A 21,071-nucleotide genomic window follows, 5' to 3' on the forward strand; every position below is an offset into this window, starting at 1 on the left:
GGCCTCCCTGTCAAAACAATGTTGAGCCATCACATCTGCTAGGGATGGACCTCCCCGGCACCCCGGCCAGATTTCCCCCTAACCCGGAGGCCTAACCCTATAAAACAAAGTGCCTGACCCCAGTAAGTGCTCAGTGTTTGGCAACAATCCCACTGAGCCCACCGGCGTAATAAAGCTGTGTTCTCTCTGATCTCTGCATGCCACTTGAGTCTCTTGGTCCTCGTCATTTTTCTGCAACATTTGGTGCATTAGCCGGGAAACCCAACCGCGATGGCCCCTTGCCGGTGTGGGGCAAGAGGCGGGCCGCGGAGCAACGGGAGGCCGAGAGGGGTGTAGGAGCGCCCCACTGATTTTGGCAGACCCCGGACTGGGCTTTCCCCGGTAGCCGTGGCCTGTGCCTCCCCAGCTGGACCTGCTGAGGGACCGGGGACAACCAGTCGGATCCTCCCGTCGGACCAGGTAAGCCTCGAGGCCATTGATCCAGTCAGTCCTGTCCCATGTGGCAGAAGGGGAGCCTATCACCTCACGGTAGATTCTTATAACCTACGCAGTTAGGGACACCCATGGGAGGGTGTCAACCCAGTGTGTGAGTGACTGATTGTGTGTCTGATTGTTTGCTTCTGTAGCCTTGGCTATGGAAACCTGAGTATGCTTCACCCTGATTCTCGCAGAGCGTCGTTTGGCATAACGGTGATTCACTCCACGGAGTGGCCTGGTCTGTGAAATTATTCACAATACACTGTAGCCAAAAAAACGCTCCTAAGTTCCTGCGAGGGACGCGAGCAGGGCAGCACCTGAGTAAATCCCCCCTCCCCACCTGTGTCTGTGACATCGTGCACTATGGGAGGGAAGCAAAGTAAGCCTGCAGTCCTAGACTGCATGTTAAATAATTTTAAAAGGGTTTTGGTGGAGATTATGGAGTCCGCATAACCCCAGGGAAAATTAAGAACCCTCTGTGAGTTAGAATAGCCCACTTTTTTTTAAAAATTTTATTTTATGAAATTTATTGGGGTGACAATTGTTAGTAAAATTACATAGATTTCAGGTGTACAATTTTGTATTACATCATCTATAAATCCCATTGTGTGTTCATCACCCAGAGTCAGTTCTCCTTCCATCACCATATATTCGATCCCCCTTACCCTCATCTCCCACCCCCCACCCCCCACCCCCCTTACCCTCTGGCAACCACTAAACTATTGTCTGTGTCTATGAGTTTCTGTTTCTCATTTGTTTGTCTTGTTCTTTTGTTGTTTTTGATTTATATACCACATATCAGTGAAATCACATGGTTCTCTGCTTTTTCTGTCTGACTTATTTCGCTCAGCATTACTCTCTCAAGATCCATCCATGTTGTCACAAATGTTCCTATATCATCTTTTCTTACTGCCGAATAGTATTCCATTGTGTATATATACCACAACTTCTTTATCCATTCATCTATCGAAGGACATTTTGGTTGTTTCCATGTCTTGGCCACAGTAAACAAAGCTGCAATGAACATTGGAGCACACGTGTCTTTATGCATAAATGTTTTCAGATTTTTTGGGTAGATACCCAGGAGAGGGATTGCTGGGTCATATGGCAATTCTATTCGTAATTTTTTGAGGAACCTCCACACTGCCTTCCATAACGGCTGCACCAGTCTGCATTCCCACCAACAGTGTATGAGGGTTCCTTTTTCTCCACAGCCTCTCCAACATTTGTTACTATTTGTCTTGTTGATGATAGCCAGAATAGCACACTTTTAACGTCAGTTGACAGCAGAGGGAACCCTAGACCTGGCCGTCATCCGGCGTGTTTATATTGTAGTGACCGGCAATCCTGGTCACCCGCATTCGTATCCATACATTGACTCCTGGTTGGAAATTGCCAGGACCCTTCCACCTTGGGTACGGTTCTGCTCTAGTAAAAAGGGACAGTGCAGGATTCTTGTAACCCAGGTTCTGAAAGAAACTCCTAACGCCACTCCGACAAAGCCCATTCACCGAGAGGACACAAGAAAACTCCACTGAATGTTTGAGGACAGACGTCTGAGTGCCAGAAAAACATTCTGGGGAGCCGTTATCCACTGTGTTTGGGAAGCGCAGAGCAGGGACGCCCTCTCCGAGATGCAGGGTGGGTGGCGCAAGCTGGGAGCACAAAGCTTCCAGGGCGTGTGCCCGGGGCAATAGTGTCCCTTTCTTTTGCCTTTTCAACACCGAGAGCGTTTCTGCAGTGGAAGCTCAGAGGGCCCCTGGGTGGAGGGAGAAACCCGAGAGCCTTAAAGCAGCGACCAGGGCGCTGCTCCCTGCTCAGCTCCCGCGCTGCAGACCTAGATGAAACTGCGGCCCGACTGCAGCCACTGGCAGGACCGTCCCCAGCTCAGCTTGGGGACCCAGGAGCACTCCCGGTGGCCACCCCAGCTGCCCCCACGCTCTGCGAGCGCAGCCTGGGCCTTGCCCAGTCCCCAAACTACAGTGGACCCAATTTTGTTTGGGTAATGAGAGAGAGAGAAGGAAATAGGGAGAGACACAGGAAAAAGGCTTCATAAAACTCAAAGACTTGCTCGGAAGAGCCCCGGCTTTAGGCTTACCCGAAACAGAAAAAAAAACCTTTCTGCCTGTTTATCAGCCCAGCGGGCCGAACTCTGGGCTCTCATACAGGCACTGCAGCTTTCAAGAGACAAAAAGGCCAATATTTACAAAGACTCCAAGTACACTTTTGCCACCGTGCACATACATGGGGCCATCTGTAAAGGATGTAGCCTCCTCAAGTCTGAAGGGAAGACCATCAAAAAGAGGCGAAATCCTACAGCTATTGGAAGCTGTTTGGGCACCCCGCACTTAGCCACCATCCACTGCCGAGGGCACCAGAAAGGGAACAATAAGCCGGCTGCTGGCAACCGCCTCGCCGATCAAGCCGCGAGAGCAGCCGCCCAGGACACAGATTCAGCCATCAATGCTTCCACCACCCCACCCTCGCCAAGCCCTACCTACACCGCAGCAGAAGACAGCTGAGCACAGAATAAGGGGGCACCCGGCATCCTCAGGGTTGGTGGATACTGTGTGATGGCCGCTTGTTTATCTCGGCTGCCCTCGCTCCCCACATCATTTCAGAACATCACTCTACCTCCCACCTAGGGAAGACTGGACTTAAAAAGCTGCTGGCCAAAACCTTCTATACAGCCAGACTCACAGCCTTATGCTGCTCTATCACGGAGCGCTGTGCTACCTGTGCTGAGCCCAATCCCAAGACCGGACCGACCACACCACCTGGGGTCCAACGAACGGGACCTGCCCCTTTAAGGATATCGAGGTAGACTTCACAGAAATAGTCAGGAGCTGTTAGGGCAGGGGGATCTCTGCACAGCTGTGCCTCAGTGCCCACAGCTGCTGTTAGGCGCTAAAGTCAGCTCAAGGCCGAGCCATAAACATCCAGGAACAGCTGTTGCATGGACAATATGGATTTGACTTCCTCCTTGTAGTTTTCACCCTGCTTGCATATTGCAACAACCAGTTGTGAAGCTAGCAGCAGTCCTTCATTTGCATAAAAGACTTATACCTTGTGATTTTTGTCTTTACAAACCCTGCCTTTCTTTGTTCTCTTCAGAGCGCAGTTTGGTTTGCCTATCCGCATCTGCATGTCTCACTTTGGAGTCCTGTAAGATCCCAAATAAACTTTTAAATTATTTTACAGTTTCAGATCTTTATTGGTGGACAGTGTTATTATGCAATTAATTTTGAACTCATGAAGCTCCTGGAGAATTGGAAATGCCGGGGTGCCTTGACCACTGTGAGAAATTCTGGTGCAGTGGGAAGCCCATGGAACCTAGAGGACCTGCTTAGTTCCTGTGTGGGCTCTGTTACTTGGTGCTGAGAACTGTTGGGCTGGAATTCCGGGGCCCCATGACCTCCATCCCTGAGAGGAGAAGCTCAGTGGGTCTTTAAGTTCCCTTCTGGTTTAAATCTGCCTGCATTGTTTACTGTGCGAGGAGCTTTTACATGCACTGTTTTCCTTTATCCTTACACGTAAGTGGTGTCTGCATTTACGTGAAGAAACTGAAGCTCAGAGATGACTTACATGTCTTTCCTGTCCCCTCTCATAATTATGCTCAGGTGGCCAAACGTTCTGTATTTACATCCCACAGTATTTGCATACCAACGCTCTACTTTGAAGACTCTAAATTACGCAAAATGTTGACACCAGATTGGGGACAATGATGTCCCCTTCAGGAAATCTTTGTGTATAATCCTCATAGATATGGAGAAACGGCAGAATTCAAAATGCACAGCAGAGGCGGTCCATGGGGTATGTTTAGGACTATTTATAAGATTCAGAGTCAGACAGTTGTTTGGTTTTAAGTTGTTCTGCTTTTTATTATAACAAAGTTCACTCCAGAGCTGTTTGAGTATTTGGCTTCTATATGGTTAATATTAACAACAAGAGAAGAAACAGGAGTCAGTTCTTACTCTGTGACCTTGGGATTGTTATTACTCATAGTGGAGTGCCTCTTCCTTAAAATAAGCTGTCATGCACGGGACCCTGCTCGCTGCACCATGTGTCGTGCGGGGCGGCCTGCGGGGTCTCAGCTCCCGCTCCCCACACAAGAACGCAGGACACGGTGAGGCCAAATAGGAACACCCACGGAGCCATAGGAAGGGGAGCCATACCACTATACTCTCGCTGGTGGCTGGGTTGGAGACACAGGAAGCAAACATCTGCCTGCACCCCAACAAGGGGTCTTCCTGCACCAGTCTCACTTGCTAGCTCAGCCACCATCTTCTTGCTAGCCCCCCATTTTCTGCTAGCGTAGCCATGGCAGTTATACTAGTGGCCAATGGCTCACTGGTTACAGCTGACGGCCAACTAGCCACAGCTGATGGTCATCCAATCACAGTTGATGGCCATTTACTACCTGAGCCAGCACCTTTCCACGTGAGGCCGAGAGCCTGGAAACTGCACTCCTGTCTCTGTCCCCACATAAGCATAACGGTAACTCAGTAACTGGGCACGGTTATTTTTATGAATGTAAATGCCTGTGGGGATACAAGTTATGTGGTACTGATAAAGAAATGAAAGGATGTCAACTGTGTGGCTTAGAGACCTTATAAACACTACTTATAGTGTTTTATTTTTCATTGGCATGTACATTTGATCAATAGACGCAGTTTTCTAACGTCATCTGGAACAGGTTTACAGTATATGTTTGGGTCAAGTTGCCCAACTTTTTTTCCCCAAAATAATTACCTCACTTTGTAATCTAGGTGTCACGATAATGAGAAAAAGCAAATTTGTTTCTTTATTCAAAATCATGACCACTCATCATTTTGCGCCCTTTTCTTCCCTGTGCTCTCTTCCTCACCTGTACTCTGCTCTACCATGCCTTGCTCTGAACAGGCCCCTGTCATCTCCTGCAGCAAGCGGCCATGCCCTGCGGAGGAGGGCAGCATACAGCTCGGCTCTGCTTTGTCCGGCTCTCAGAGCACGCCACTGCCTCAACCAAGGGGTCTGCGCGGGCCGCAGGCTATGACCTGTACTGTGCCTATGATTACACAGTACCACCTATGGAGAAAATCCTTGTGAAAACCGACATTCAAATAGCTCTTCCTTCTGGGTGCTATGGAAGAGTAGCTCCACGTTCTGGATTGGCTACAAAACACTTCATAGACGTAGGAGCTGGTGTCATAGATGAAGATTACAGAGGAAATATTGGTGTTGTACTGTTTGATTTTGGCAAGGAAAAGTTTGAAGTCAAAAAGGGTGACCGAATTGCACAGCTCATTTGTGAATGGATTTTTTATCCTGAAATAGAGGAAGTTCAAGTTTTAGATGACACTAAAAAGGGGTTCAGGAGGTTTTGGTTCCACTGGAAAGAATTAAAATTTATGCAAGAATAGAAAATGAGAAAACATGCCTTTTTCTTAAAAATAGAGAATTTTTGTTTAGTGTTGTTTTGCACTTCTGTAAACTTAATATCTTCAGCTTTTAAAAATATGTGGTTCTGTTATGGTCAAAGAAAGGGTGCTGTGTTTGGATCACATAGAGCTTTGCTTTCTGGTGTTTTTCTACATTTAATTGTTGTATAAATCTGCATGGTAACCTAATACAGTTTATTTTTTAAATCAAATGTACATCAATTACAGATCCCCCCAAACTATTTTTTTTAATCTGAAGATTTCTTTGAGGGTAGGAAGAAGAGAATCTTTATTTTTAGTTTTTGTTTGTTTGTTTGTTTTTTAATCATTCTTTTGGTAGACTCTAGCTCGACTGGGCAGAATATGTTTTGTGAAAGGAAATATAACTTGGGAATTTCCAGTTGTTTGCTCCTCTGAATTTCATTCCATCGAGTAAATTGTACGGGTTGTTTCCCTCACTGAAGTGAGTTTCCCCTCACTGAGGTAGTAATAATAGGCTGTATCCAAGAAAATATGCAATTGAATCGGGATAAAATATATGTAATGATGTATATGCTTAGGCCACCGGGTTTGTCCTGCCCATGTACTTTTAAGTAAATATATTTAAGGAGCATTTCACTGCCGATGTAATATCGGTGGGGGGCTGATTCTGTGGATTAATTTGGTCAACGTCTATTGCAACCTTCTAGGTGTGCCTTCCTTTACTGTACTTCCCAGACTCCTTTGCACCAGGGCTTTGGGTGTCGCTTAGGCTTTGTCAATCAGATGCACTAGTATGGGACTGATGAGGTATCTTTTTTGTGAGTGTGGGTCATATGGAAAGAGTGCTTCTGGAGTGGGCAGCTCTCTAGGCTGTCCAGTTCCTGGAAGCACAGGATAGAGTTTGTTTCTTCTTCCAGTGTTTCTCTAGGCCATTTAATACCCTGCAATAGAGTAGTTTCCATCTGTGGGTCATGATTCATTAGTGAGACATGCAATCAACTCAGTGGGTCATAACTGGCATTTAAAAAAATTAAATAGGAAAACAGCGAAGGACAACACATGTTAGATGGGTAAATATTGTGAAGATTATTTGAATTACATATTTATGTGTATATGTGTATACTAGGTTATGGTATAAACTACATGCAGTTCAGTAAAATTTAAATAAATCCTTTTCTGCTAAACTGAAAAAAAAAAATCATGAACACTCCTTTTCTAGAACTGAACCAAACCTATTCATAAAAACAGTTTGAAGACCAAACATATACTCACTGTGAGATTAGAATACTTGTCACTTTTCGATTGGCACGTGGACAGGACACAGAATAATGAGCTCTACATAAAAACTGGAGGAAAGATGGCAAGTGTGTACCGGGTGGGACCTAATACAGGGACTAATGCTTTGTGAGGTGGAGAAGTCAGAACCTGTTCCAGCATCATAGACGAGGCACAGGGGACTTGGGTCAGCAAGTCAGTGCTGGTGAAGTTTCATTGTGTAGACTGGATGCTGTGCTCCATGAAACTATGAACTAGCACAGAGCACATCCGAATGAGCACAGGTATGAATAGGAGACAGACTGAGCAGTTGTTCAGCCAATTCTATGTACACTCCAGCTGACGGTGTTTCCTTATCTTGCATAGAGCTGATGAATTTGGTAGATAAAAGGAACTGGAAAACTTGACCTCTGCCATTCAGAAGTCTATATGCTCATGAGGAGTACAAATATTTATTTACCCTTGTAATGCAGGGTCTCTGGTCCTGCTCTTGGCTGGTGGACACAGAATATGGTGAGGCCAAAACGGAACAACAACGGAGCCATAGATAGGGGCCTCACCACTATATTCTTGATGGCAGCTGGTCAAGACACAAAAACAAACATCTGCCAGTACCCCAACAAGGGGTCTTCCTGCACCCCAGTATCACTGGGGGCTGGGTGAGACACAGGAAGTAGTATCAATGCGATCTGCAATCCACCATTTGCTTCTCTGCCAACCAACCAACCCCCTTGCCAGCATAGCCCTGGCAGTTACATTAGTGGTTAATGGCTAACTGGTTACAACGGATGGCCATCTAATCACAGCTGATGGCCATCTACTACCCAAGCCAGCACCTTTTCACATGAGGCTGAGAGCCTGGAAACCGCTGTTTGGGACTATGTCCCCACATCCCTTTAGCCAGCATTTTTTGGGGTGCATACTGTGCCAGGTACTTTTCTAGGTCATGGGAACATAGCAGTAAACAAAATAAAGTTGCTGCTTTTATAGAGTTTACATTCTAGTGGGTGAAACAGTAAACAAATAAACACAAATAATGTCAGGAGGTGATAAGTACTGTGAAAAAAAATAAAATTATGCTTAAGGGGTAGTAATGGAATATGCCATTTAAACATAAGTTACAGAACATCTCTGAGGAGCAGAGATCTGCATGAAGTGCTAAATACGGAGTTCCTCAAGAAAAAAAAAAACACACATATATTGTGGGGGCTGTGGGGAGCCATAGTTACAGGTGACTCTAAACTTTGCAGAATCTCTCGGTTTATGCTTAACCTAAGCTGCTGAGGAATGTGGTGGGAGCGGCAAGTTCCCGGACACAGAAGGCTGATGCCTATCAGGGCAATTGATAGGATAATTACTTTTGAGAGTTTCAGTGAATTTTGTATCCTCTATGTGAAAGTTAAAGAATTTACATTTGTTAAGGTAATGCATATTTTCGTTGCTAAGTTGCACGTACTCAAACTACTTATATGGGTGCAGTAAAATAAACTCGGTGGCTTCAGCATCACTGGGGTCCGCGATCGCCATCATCATTTGTGTGAGTGTCTTTTATTCATTCCCACTCCCCCATTCGGGAACCGATCGACTTGTGGCGGCTGGCCCGTCACAGGGGGCAGAGCCCCAGAAAGAAGTTTCCAGGTTCTCGGCCTCACATAGACAGGTGCCTGGCTCAGGTAGTAAATGGCCATCAACTGTGATTGCATGGCCATCAGCTGTGACTAGTTGGCCATCAGCTGTAACCAGTGAGCCATTGGCCACTAATATAACTGCTGTGGCTACGCTAGCAGAGAAGAGGAGAGAGAATGGGGGCTAGCAAGAAGATGGTGGCTGGGCTGGCAAGTGTGGATTGCAGAGAGGCAGATGCCGCCAGCGAGAATATAGTGGTATGACTCCCCCACCTATGGCTCCATGGGTGTTCCTTTTTGGCCTCACCATGTCCTGTTCTTATGTGGGGAGCGGGACCAGAGACCTCGCAGGCCTCCCTGCACGACAAATGGCGCAGCGAGCAGGGTATGGTTCTGGCCAAGGCTCTCCCAAGGGTGGTGGAGCAGTTTGTGTGTATGAACACTCAGTCTCTGGAAGACCAGGAGGAGCAACTGCGGGAGAGCTGGACCCCCGTGGAGGGGTGGGAGGATGTGGACGGTTCTCCCACCAGCGCAGGAAAAGCTATGCAGCTGCTGGAGAGATGGAGCCCCGTGGAGAGGTGGAAAGATGTGGACGGTTCCCCAACCAGCACAGGCCGGAGAAAGCAAAGGTCGTTGTGGCCCTGTGGGCTGGAAAGTGCTTGCTGAGGCAGCCCGGATGCGGGACTTGTCCCAGGAGGAAAGGCTTGCTGAGTCCTCCGTGGGAGATGAGGGTGAGGTCAAGGTCATCCCTCACCCCCAGGACAGCCCTGGCGAATGACTATGGACTATGGGGAATTGCCTTCCATCCCTAATTTAATGGACAACTTGACTGTTTGTTTGGGAACTGTTGTTAGTGGAACTGGGGGATATTTGCTTTTGTGTCTTGACTGGCCGCCATTGAGAATATGTAAGCACCTTGACTGTGAGTCGCTGTTGTTCCAGCACGGTACCCTGAGAGGCCCAGGGAGAGTGGCAGTGCCCTGGGAACCCTGGCTGAGCCCAGGAAGTCTGGCTGAGCCCTGAGATGCCCTGGCTGTGCCCAGGAAGTCGGGCTGTTCCCAGAGAGAGTGGCAGTGCCCTGAGAAACCCTGGCTGTGTCCAGGAAGTGTGGCTGTGCCCACAGAGAGTGGCAGTGCCCTGAGAAACCCTCGCTGTGTCCGGGAAGACAGGTGGTACCCTAAGAAGTCCAGGAAGTCTGGCCGTGCCCAGAAGCACTGGTGGTGCCCTGAGAAACCCTGGCTGTGTCTGGGAAGACAGGTGGTACCCTAAGAAGCCCAGGAAGTCTGGCTGTGCCCAGAAGTACTGGTGGTGCCCTGAGATACCCTGGCTGTGCCCAGAGAGCCTGGCTGTGTCCAGGATATTGCATTCACCCCCAGGCTCCTTGCACAGGGCCCCTCACGAAAGACGCTTGTTGCGTAGATTGTGAGGCGAGAGCCTGTAGGGGTGGAGTGTGGGGGCAGAGCCCCAGAAAGAAGTTTCCAGGCTCTCGGCCTCACATAGACAGGTGCTGGCTCAGGTAGTAAATGGCTATCAACTGTGATTGCATGGCCATCAGCTGTGGCTAGTTGGCCGTCAGCTGTAACCAGTGAGCCATTGGCCACTAATATAACTGCTGTGGCTACGCTAGCAGAGAAGAGGAGAGAGAATGGGGTCTAGCAAGAAGATGGCGGCTGGGCTGGCAAGTGTGGATGGCGGTTTGCGGATCATGTGGATCCAGCCTCCAGTGAGAGTATAGTGCCGCCAGTGAGAGTATAGTGGTATGACTCCCCTACTTATGTCTCTGTGGGTGTTCCTTTTTGGCCTCACCATGTCCTGCGTTCTTGTATGGGGAGTGGGAGCAGAGACCTCGCAGGCCACCCCGCATGACATATATATATATATACATATATAATATAATCTCATATGTGACACACACATAGAATGACTTGAGAATGATTAGACAGCAACCTATCAACCATCTTGGAATCCTGTAGCATCAATACCTCGATGTTTGGGGCACATGATCACATACCCAGAAAACTTCATTTACCTTTCAAACCACGCTCATAATCAAATCTTACTAAATTTAGCTTTATTTCCCTCCAGATGGGGAGTAAATGTATGCATTTTGCATGATGGTGTGGGGACAAAGTCCCAAAGAGCAGTTTCTAGGCTCTCGACCTCACGTGGAAAGGTGCTCACTCGGGTAGTAAATGGCCATCAACTGTGATTGGATGGCCATCAGCTGTGGCTAGTTGGCCGTCAGCTGTAACCAGTGAGCCACTGGCCACTAATATAACTGCCTTGGCTACGCTGGTAGGTAGGTAGGTTGGTAGGTAGGTAGGTAGGTAGGTTGGTTGGTAGGTAGGTAGGTAGGTAGGTAGGTTGGTTGGTAGGTTGGTTGGTTGGTAGGTAGGAAGGTAGGTAGGTAGGTTGGTTGGTAGGTAGGTAGGTAGGTTGGTTGGTTGGTAGGTAGGTAGGTTGGTAGGTTGGTTGGTTGATTGGTTGGTAGGTTGTTTGGTTGTTGGTTGGTAGGTAGGTAGGTTGGTTGGTAGGTAGGTTGGTAGGTTGGTTGGTTGGTTGGTAGGTTGGTAGGTTGGTTGGTTGATTGGTTGGTAGGTACGTTGGTAGGTTGGTTGGTTGGTTGGTAGGTTGGTAGGTTGGTGGGTTGGTTGGCAGAGAAGCGGACAGCAGGTTGAGCATCGTGTGGCTCCTCCCTCCTGTGTCTCCAACCCAGCCGCCAGTGAGAATACAGTGGTATGACTCCCCTACCTATGGCTCCGTGGGTGTTCCTTTCTGCCCTCACTATATCCTGCGTTCCTATGTGGGGAGTGGAACCAGAGACCCTGCATGACAGATGGGCATATGACAAAGCAGGGAGTTGTTTTATGGGAAGCTACTCCCTCCAGTTCTTGTACGTATGTAATTGGGTACTAGTATGGCACTCACAAACTTTTACAATTGAGGCTAGCTCGGTGGGTTTTTTTTTTTTTTAATTAGTTTCAGGCGTACAAAACAATGTAACAGACTGTCGTGTAGGAGACCCTGCTCGCTGCACCATTTGTCGTGTAGGAGACCCTGCTCGCTGCACCATTTGTCGTGCGGGACGGCCTGCGGGGTCTCTGCTCCCACTCCCCATACAAGAACGCAGGATATGGTGAGGCCAAAAAGGAACACACAAGGAGCCATAGATAGGGGAGTCATACTTAGTATATTCTCGCCGGCGGCACTATACTCTCACTGGAGGCTGGATCCACACTGTCCGCAACCAGCCATCCTAACTGCAATCCGCGCTTGCCAGCCCAGCCACCATCTTCTTGCTAGCCCCCATTTTCTTCTCTTCCCTCTTCTCTCCCTCTCTTGCTGGCGTAGCCATAGCAGTTATATTAGTGGCCAATGGCTCACTGGTTACAGCTGACGGCCAACTAGCCACAGCTGATGGCCATGCAATCACAGTTGGCCATTTACTACCTGAGCCAGCACCTGTCTATGTGAGGCCGAGAGCCTGGAAACTACTTTTTTTGGGGCTCTGCCCCCACACTCCACCCCTACAGGCTCTCGCCTCACAATCTACGCAACAAGCGTCTTCCGCGAGGGGACCTGTGCGAGGAGCCTGGGGGTGAATGCAATATCCTGGACACAGCCAGGCTCTCTGGGCACAGCCAGGGTTTCTTAGGGCACCACCAGTGCTTCTGGGCACGGCCAGACTTCCTGGACTTCTTAGGGTACCACCTGTCTTCCCGGACACAGCCAGGGTTTCTCAGGGCACCACCAGTACTCCTGGGCACTGCCAGACTTCCTGGACTTCTTAGGGTACCACCTGTCTTCCCGGACACAGCCAGGGTTTCTCAGGGCACCACCAGTACTCCTGGGCACAGCCAGACTTCCTGGACTTCTTAGGGTACCACTAGTTTCCCCGGGCACAGCTAGGATTTCTCAGGGCACTGCCACTTTCTCTGGGAACAGCCACACTTCCTGGACACAGCCAGGGCTTTCAGGGCACTGCCACTCTCTGTGGGCACAGCCACATTCCTGGGCACAGCCAGGGCTCTCAGGGCACTGCCACTCTCTCTGGGAACAGCCCGACTTCCTGGGCACAGCCAGGGTAGCTTCAGGGCTCAGCCAGACTTCCTGGACTCAGCCAGGGCTCTCAGGGCACTGCCACTCTCTCTGGGAACAGCCCGACTTCCTGGGCACAGCCAGGGTATCTTCAGGGCTCAGCCAGACCTCTCAGCGCACTGCCACTCTCTCTGTGCCTCTCAGGGTACCCTGCTGGAACAACAGCGACTCACAATCAAGGTGCTTACATATTCTCAATGGCGGCCAGTCAAGACAAAAGCAAATATCCCCCAGTTCCACTAACAACAGTTCCCAAACAAACAGTCAAGCAGTCCATTAAATTAGGGATGGAAGGCAATTCCCCATAGTCCATAGTCATTCACCAGGGCTGTCCTGGGGGTGAGGGACGACCTTGACCTCACCCTCATCTCCCACAGAGGACTCAGCAAGCGTTACCTCCTGGGACTATAAGTCCTGCATCCGGGCTGCCTGAGCAGGAACTTCCCCGGCCCACAGGGCTGCAACGACCTTTGCTTTCTCCGGCCTGTGCTGGTTGGGGAACCGTCCACATCTTTCCACCTCTCCACGGGGCTCCATCTCTGCAGCAGCTGCATGGCTTTTCCTGTGCTGGTGGGAGAACCGTCCACGTCCTCCCACTCCTCCACGGGGGTCCAGCTCTCCGGCAGCTGCTCCTCCTGGTCTTCCTCAGACTGGGTGTTCACACGCACAAACTGCTCCACCGTCGTTTGGAGAGCTTTGGCCGGCACCATACCCTGCTCGCTGCGCCATTTGTCGTGTAGGAGACCCTGCTCGCTGCACCATTTGTCGTGCGGGACAGCCTGCGGGGTCTCTGCTCCCACTCCCCATACAAGAACGCAGGATATGGTGAGGCCAAAAAGGAACACACAAGGAGCCATAGATAGGGGAGTCATACTTAGTATATTCTCGCCGGCGGCACTATACTCTCACTGGAGGCTGGATCCACACTGTCCGCAACCAGCCATCCTAACTGCAATCCGCGCTTGCCAGCCCAGCCACCATCTTCTTGCTAGCCCCCATTTTCTTCTCTTCCCTCTTCTCTCCCTCTCTTGCTGGCGTAGCCATAGCAGTTATATTAGTGGCCAATGGCTCACTGGTTACAGCTGACGGCCAACTAGCCACAGCTGATGGCCATGCAATCACAGTTGGCCATTTACTACCTGAGCCAGCACCTGTCTATGTGAGGCCGAGAGCCTGGAAACTACTTTTTTTGGGGCTCTGCCCCCACACAGACATTTGGTGGGTTTTCTTTTTCATTAAATGAAGAGTTATTTCAGGATACTGTGTGTTATGCCCCCTTTCATATGTTGAAGTTCTAATCCCCAGAACCTCAGAATGTGACCTTATTGTGAAATAGAGTTGTTGCAGATGTGATTCATTAGGATGAAGCCATAATGCAGTAGTGGATAGGCCCCTAATTCTCTACAATGTTATAAAGAGAATGCCAAGTGAAGGGACAGACCTGCACACAGGGACATGCCACGTGAAGACTGGAGTTATGGCTTCCACAAGCTGAGGGTGCCAGATTGCTGGCAAACCACCAGCACTTAAGAGACAGGCATGGGACATTCTCCTTCACATCTCGTAAGAAACCAATTCTGATGACACATGTACGTTGGACTCCTAGTAAATTGCTATTGCTTAAGCCACTGAAGTTTGTGGTATTTTGTCAACAGTTTTATCAAAGAAATGATGCATGGCGCGAAGATGGGCTTTGATGAATCTCTGGGGCTTGATCTCATCTTTGCGCCACCGCAGAATAGCTGTGGGGAAAAAGCTAGGAGTGCAGTTTCCAGGCTCTCGGCCTCAAGTGGAAAGGTGCTGGCTCAGGTAGTAAATGGCCATCAACTGTGATTGGATGGCCATCAGCTGTGGCTAGTTGGCCGTCAGCTGTAACCAGTGAGCCATTGGCCACTAAGATAACTGCTGTGGCTCCGCTAGTAGCAGATGGGGGCTAGCAAGATGATGGTGGCTGAGCTAGCAAGCGCAGATTGCTGTAAGCACGGCGGATTGCAGCTAGCAAGTGGGGTTGGTTGGTTGGCAGAAAAGCAGATGGCAGGTTGCAGATCTTGTAGTTCCTGCTTCCTGTGTCTCCAACTGTCATGCAGGGTGTCAGGCGGGGTCTCTAGTCCCACTCCCCACATAAGAATGCAGGACATGGTGAGGCCAAAAAAGAACACCCACGGAGCCATAGATAGGGGAGTCACACCACTATATTCTCCCTCGTGGCTGGGTTGGAGACATAGGAAGCAGGAGCCACACTATCCGCAACCCACACTCCACCATGCTAACTGCAATCTGCTTGCCAGCCACCATCTTCTTGCCAGCCCCCATTTTCTGCTAGCGTAGCCATGGCAGTTATATTAGTGGCCAATGGCTCACTGGTTACAGCTGACGGCCAACTAGCCACAGCTGATGGCCATCTAATCACAGCTAATGGTCATTTACTACCTGAGCCAGCACCTTTCCACGTGTGGCCAAGAGCCTGGAAACCACTCCTGGCTCTGTCCCCACACCAACCCAGCCACCAGCAAGAACATAGTGGTATGACTCCCCTATCTATGAGGGGGAGGCTAGCTTGGTGGTTTTTTTTTTTTTTTTTTTTTTAGCTCTGTGGTGTTCCTTTTTGGCCTCACCATTTCCTGCTTTCTTATGTGGGGAGCGGGAGCTGAGACCCCGCATGACAGTAGCTTTTTGAATTTTGCAGTTATTTTAACATTCTCATGTTTGATTACAATTCAACTTAGAATAATTTCTACTTTAGAATTGTTTTGATTACAGAAGTTACCAAATATTAGAGTGCCTGGCACCCAGTAGGCCCTCCAAGTGGCGATTCCTTTCCCTTCTTGGTTTTGTGACGTCTCATTATGCACTCATTTAATTGACTTTTGGGGAATCCTAAATATAGCAAAGAAAAATTACCTCAATTAACAATATCCTGTTTCATGGAGACTGTGGATACTGTGTTGCAAAATAAAACCACATATTAACCATGTGAGTTAGTTGAAGATGATACTGTGGTTCACAAAGCTGTTAGTGACCATGCCCAGCAGAATGCCTTGTGCACATTAGGTGCTAAATAAAATGTTACTTGCATGTTAGCTGTAAGGGTGAAATTCAGGCAATCAGTAATGCAGTTAGACTTAACTAGTTGGCAGTATGACTCACCACATAGCTCGCTATCTAGCTACCTGTAATTAGACTTCGTTTGTTTGCAGTTTGATCCATTCTGATATTCATGTTTTCTCGGTTTCTCTCAATGATTAACTGGAGAACCCTGCTTTGTTCCCTTTCTCAAGGCTACCCATACCTCACTAATTAACAACATCCTGAAAAGAGCAATTTCTTAATCCTCAGGTGTCGGGACACTGGAACCCAATTGACAACTCCCCTGCAGTTTTTACTGGTCACACATTCAAGTCGCAGGCCAGAGATAACGTCATCTTCAAACAGACCAGACCCCAGGAAGCAATCAAAGCTGCCTAACCAACTCCCCTTTCCTATATAAGAAAAAGCTAACCTGAAGTTAGATGCAGCTGTCCCTACCAGACTGCTGTGGTGACAATGCTCTCCCCCGCCCCCCCATCGCTGCTGCTTCTCTCCTTATTACCTGAGTACGTGATGCAGCCATCGTCATTGGATGCTGCCATGGGCATTTTCTCTCTGCCCTAACTTTAATAAAAACTTCCTTTGCTCTCCCACTTTGTAGAGTCTGTGAATGTTTTCACCTTTTGTAAAGAACCAGGGGTTAATTCCACGCTACGACATTTGCCACAACCTCCAAGTGTGACAGTCTCAGCCTTACAGAATTGTTTCCAATGATAAGCTTTTACTATACTTAATGAAGGAATAACTTCAGGTTTTATTCTTCATGCTTTTTGGTTATTTGGGTCCCCAAATATGTTACACGTGCAACAGTATTAGTGCTCCTTGAATTCGAATGCTGAGCTTTATTTTTTTAAAGGAAAGCGCACGAAAGGTGATCCACATGGGACAAAAATGCTTCCATGCTTCTGATTACTGCAGGTGAGCTTCACAAGCCCCGCTGCAGCTAGACTCGTCTATTTGCAGATTTCCAGCCCAGATGAAAGCTAAGAAAGCCATTCAGGCCCTCCTTTCGCAGCGAGCAGCTGATTTCGTCTTTCTTGTTAGCCAATGGTGAAGAGACTTCAGAAAGGACACTGGCTGAGTCACCTTCTGCAGATAAGCTGAAATATTAATAGCTCTATCTCGGCCGGGCTCCGAGCTGCAGCCAGCCTCTCCCAACCTCCGCCCGCCGCCAGGACGGGAGGACGGCGCCGGCCACGAGCCCAGGGGCTTGCGGGACGATGCACGTGAGCATGTGGGCCCGGGGCGCCCGCACGACCCCGCCGCGGTGAGTACCTGAGGCGTCACACCCCAGAACCTCCGGGACCGCGCCGGGCATCCTCAGAAGAGAGCCGAGGTGGAGCCGAGGGCGAGGGCCCAGTGGTCACGGGGGAAGAGGAACACCATCGTGAGTCCGCCCGTTCCGCGACCGGCTCAAAGCTCCACTGCGAGCCCAGGCCCCAGTGGCGCGGGCGGACCCACGGGCCTTCCGGCACAGGTCGGAGCCTCACAAGGAACTTCCGGCGCGGGGCGGAATTTCTGGCGCTGGCGGAGGCCGAGGCGACTTCCGATGAGGGGCGGAACCTGGATGGGACTTCCGACAGTTCGGAAGCGGCGGGGTGGGACTTCTGGCGGCCCGGGAAGTTGAGCTAAGCGGGACTTCCGGCGTTGCGGGCGCAGCCGGTTGGGACTTCCGGCGGCCCGGGAGTTGGCGGGGCGGACCTTCAGGCCGCCAGGCGGGACTTCCGGTAGCCTGGGCCGAGGTAGTGGCCGGGACTTCCGGTGACGCCGGAAGTGCGAGTTGTGAGGCTGCCGGGTAGTGGGGCCGCGTCAGGGCTGAGAATCTGTGACCTGCGCCTCAGCGTGCGTTCCGGGCGTCGTGTGACTGGGAAGCGACGGGCGGCAGCGCACGAGCCGGCTGGCCTGTGCGGTGGGCTCGGCGGCGGAGTGACCGGTGAGTGCCGGGCCGCCATCTTCCTTCCGGGACCGGATGCCCGGGTGTCCGCGGCAGTGGCCTCGCCCTGGGTGGGAGCGTGCTTGTGGGGGGCCAGCCTCCCCGCGCCTTCCCGAGCACAAGGTGTCTCGTCGAGTTGGACCCCACACCACCCCACCCGCCCGGCGCGCCCCTGGACTCCTCGCCCTCTGACTCGCGCTCCATCCCCGCCGCAGACGAGGGCCGGGGCGAGTGTGGAGAGTTCCGAAGCGATGCCTGGTCTTCCGGCGCCGCGGGCGTCGGTTAGAGTAGTCTTTCCGGGGGTTACGCGCCCCCACTGCACGCGCGGCGTGGGTAGGTGACAAGAAGCTTGGCGAGCCGGCTCCCCACGGCGCCCCTCGGCCCGGCTCGGGGATGCTGGTTTGGAAGTGTCCGTGTTATGGTTTAAACCGGCGCCCTTTAAGACCAGTGCGTTGGTGTGGACGTTTGACCCTAGAAGGCTCCCCGGAATTACCTACCTGTGAATAAACTATCCCTTGAGGGGGTCGTGTACCCCAGGTCCTTCGTCCTCGCCCTTTCCTGAGCAGCCCTGCAGAGCAGCCCTGCACGCGCCCTTTGCTGTCCCTGGCATCTCCGGTCAAATTTTGGGCTGCCAGGCCCTTGTGCAGTGTCTGACCGAGGTGACCGTTGTTACTCATTTCTGTTAGTACTGACCCGGTCAGGCGGATCATGAGCAAGGGCCACATCCAGTGACAGCGGTGCGACCTTGAGCAAGGAACGTCCCGTTTCCATTCCTAGCCGCGTTTGTTTCTGAGAAGGTTCTCTTGTAATACGTGTCCCGCATTCTGGCAAAATCCTCGCACAGACCGTCTTTGCGAAGTGTGCCTGCTTCCTTCCTCCGTCATCCTCTTGCAGACCTTGTTCCTGAGTCGCATTGTGCGACTGTTCGCTCGCTTTGCATGTGCCTTTACCAGCCCTGGTTTCTCTCCCCACTAGGTGATACTAAGAGCTCTCTGAATTGTCTTGGTTTCTCTAAGGGCACGATTTTACATTAAATTTCATCCTAGATTTTGAGCTCGTTCTCTGAACTATTCAAATCTTTAAAAAATCTTGGTTATTTTCCTTTTAGTGATGTCCCCAGGTCAGTGTCATTCACAGGATTGATGAGCATGTGTTCTGTGCCTTCAGCTAGATATCAATGACAAAACATTTTCAGCAGGTTAAGACTGATGACAGCTTTCTGAGGTTGCCTCTCCGTTGATACTGCCCAGCTGTTGAATTACTTTGGAGTTTCAGCCAGGAATTCACTAAGTGCTTTCCTAATAAAGTGTTATTAAAAATTCACTGAGCTTCTGTGGGAATTCAGTCAAATATATTTTTTAGTGCCCATGCAGATTATATTCTTTAGTCATTCTTTTTTTTTTTTAATTTATATTTTTTATTGGGGAATGTTGGGAAACAATGTATTTTTCCAGGACCCATCAGCTCCAAGTCATTGTCCTTCAATCTAGCTGTGGAGGGCGCAGCTCAGCTCCAAGTCCAGTCGCAGTTTTCATTCTTCAGTTGCAGGGGGGCGGGGGGTGGGGTGCAGCCCACCTTCCCATGTGGGAATCGAACCTGCAACCTTGTTGAGAGCTCTCGCTCTAACCCACTGAGCCATCCGGCCACCCCCTTTAATCAGTCTTGTGCATATGATTCACATTCATGAAATGAACTCATTAAACGAGTTTTTCTCTTGCTAAAGGAAAACTTTAAAAATCCTACTGGTATGAAATTGAGGGATGTTTTGTCTGTAGAGGGTGATGTGGCAGCATGTGCTAAGGGCAGGAGTTTATATTAAATCTATCTGAATGATAGGATAAGGAGGTGGATTTTTGGAGACTATACTTTATTGAAAATAAATGTTTTTAAAACCCAGTAGGACTTTTTAGTCATATAAAACTGTTTAATGTGATATAAACACTGGTTTATAGTGTTGGGTTAGTAAGAAAATTTTGAAGGAAAATAATTACCTTTTAGAATTTCAGGCTTTTATTGTAGTATTTAGGTGAAACAGTGCATAGCAGTGAAAGTGGCTGATATTTAATGAAGAGTTTTCTTTGTCTTCATAGTTCTATGACCCATTTACTAAAGTTTGCCTGTTGGATACTTGGAAACTACCTGACATGGATACGGGGAGCATCAGTGACTTTTTCTGATGCATTTGAGTCTCGCAGCAACCCTCTGTAGGAACATCCCCTCAGGTGGCCTGCGGCCCTCCCCCCACCTCCGTGTGTCCCTTAGTTCTTTCCGTCTGCACTCGTTCTGCCCCAGCCTAGATTCCGTGCTACATCACTTAATAGTCCTTTTACAGACACCTGCAGCTTCTTTGTCCCTCTTTTCATGATGTCAACCTGAAAAAACCCTAAACTCGTTATCAGATGTTTAATTAAGCTCTATACTAACTGACCCATGGTGTGAGGGGAACCGATAGATGCTTTAGTTATAGGGCCAAGGGCTGGTTCTCCATGAATGGTCTGGTGGGAAAGGAAGCGATGCTGGCTCCAGTGACGCCTGCTGGGTTGGAGGTGTAGGACAGGAAAGGAGAGACAAGAGTAAGATTTGAAACAGGTTTCAGGGAAAAAATTGTGACAGATTAGCAACAGAAAAAAGTAATTTAAGAGAGGTTTGAGCTAGTGGAGCCCACAGACGTAATTTTGGAAGAATGCTTGAGGCAGAACTTGAATTAGCCAGGTAATCTTTGTGTTAACAATGCAGTGTATGGCAGAGGCTTGTGAACCCATCTTTGAGCTAAGACTTCATGGAGTTTAGAAAGTTACAAAGCAGTAAAACCACTCAGTATGAAAAACCTCCATTTGATGCCATGTTTGTGGGAACCAAAACCTCCTCAGATTTATAATTTATAATAGTTTAGCATGCATACTTGGTTGGAAATCGATAAATGGGGAAAAATGACCAGTGTGTGGACTATTTTGTGGAGTGATGAAGGCAAGCAAAACCCAGAAAACACTTGGGTGGTGGAATCGAAGGAGGACTTAAAGGCTCAGTGAAAGCCAGAAGGTGGGGTTATAAAATTAGTTGTGACTAAGGCTGCTGATTTCCTAGTGAAGTGTGCAGTGGCTGGAAAGGCCAGAGGTGTGAGGTTAAGAGAGAACATCAACCGAGGTTAAATGAAGGTTGGTAGCAGTGTGTGCA

At 49.4% G+C, this 21,071-nt stretch overlaps 1 protein-coding gene, 1 long non-coding RNA gene and 1 pseudogene across 6 annotated transcripts in view; 2 read left to right on the top strand and 1 right to left on the bottom strand.

Moving 5' to 3' along the window:
- Positions 1–5,346: 5,346 nt before the first annotated feature.
- On the top strand, positions 5,347–7,122 carry LOC109438271 (deoxyuridine 5'-triphosphate nucleotidohydrolase pseudogene; annotated as a pseudogene).
- Positions 7,123–16,776: 9,654 nt separating this feature from the next.
- LOC109438267 (uncharacterized) lies at positions 16,777–17,379 on the bottom strand. Its single transcript, XR_002136362.2, has 2 exons — positions 17,240–17,379; positions 16,777–17,064 (listed from the first exon to the last, which is right to left on the bottom strand). It is a non-coding gene; the product is annotated as an uncharacterized LOC109438267 (long non-coding RNA).
- WDR37 (WD repeat domain 37) overlaps positions 17,064–21,071 on the top strand; it is a 52,481-nt gene continuing 48,473 nt past the window's right edge. For 2 of the 5 annotated variants that reach the window (XM_074325054.2, XM_074325057.2), the window contains exon 1: positions 17,064–17,231. The gene's annotated coding sequence lies outside the window, so the exon portion shown is untranslated. Of the gene's footprint in view, positions 17,232–17,757; positions 17,898–17,992; positions 18,231–21,071 lie in introns of those variants that run through there. The other 3 variants (XM_074325055.2, XM_074325058.2, XM_074325056.2) reach the window with 2 other exon arrangements.

Source organism: Rhinolophus sinicus, chromosome 1, assembly GCF_057876585.1.
Source record: "Rhinolophus sinicus isolate RSI-liver-muscle chromosome 1, RSI-T2T, whole genome shotgun sequence".
Lineage (NCBI taxonomy): Eukaryota > Metazoa > Chordata > Mammalia > Chiroptera > Rhinolophidae > Rhinolophus > Rhinolophus sinicus.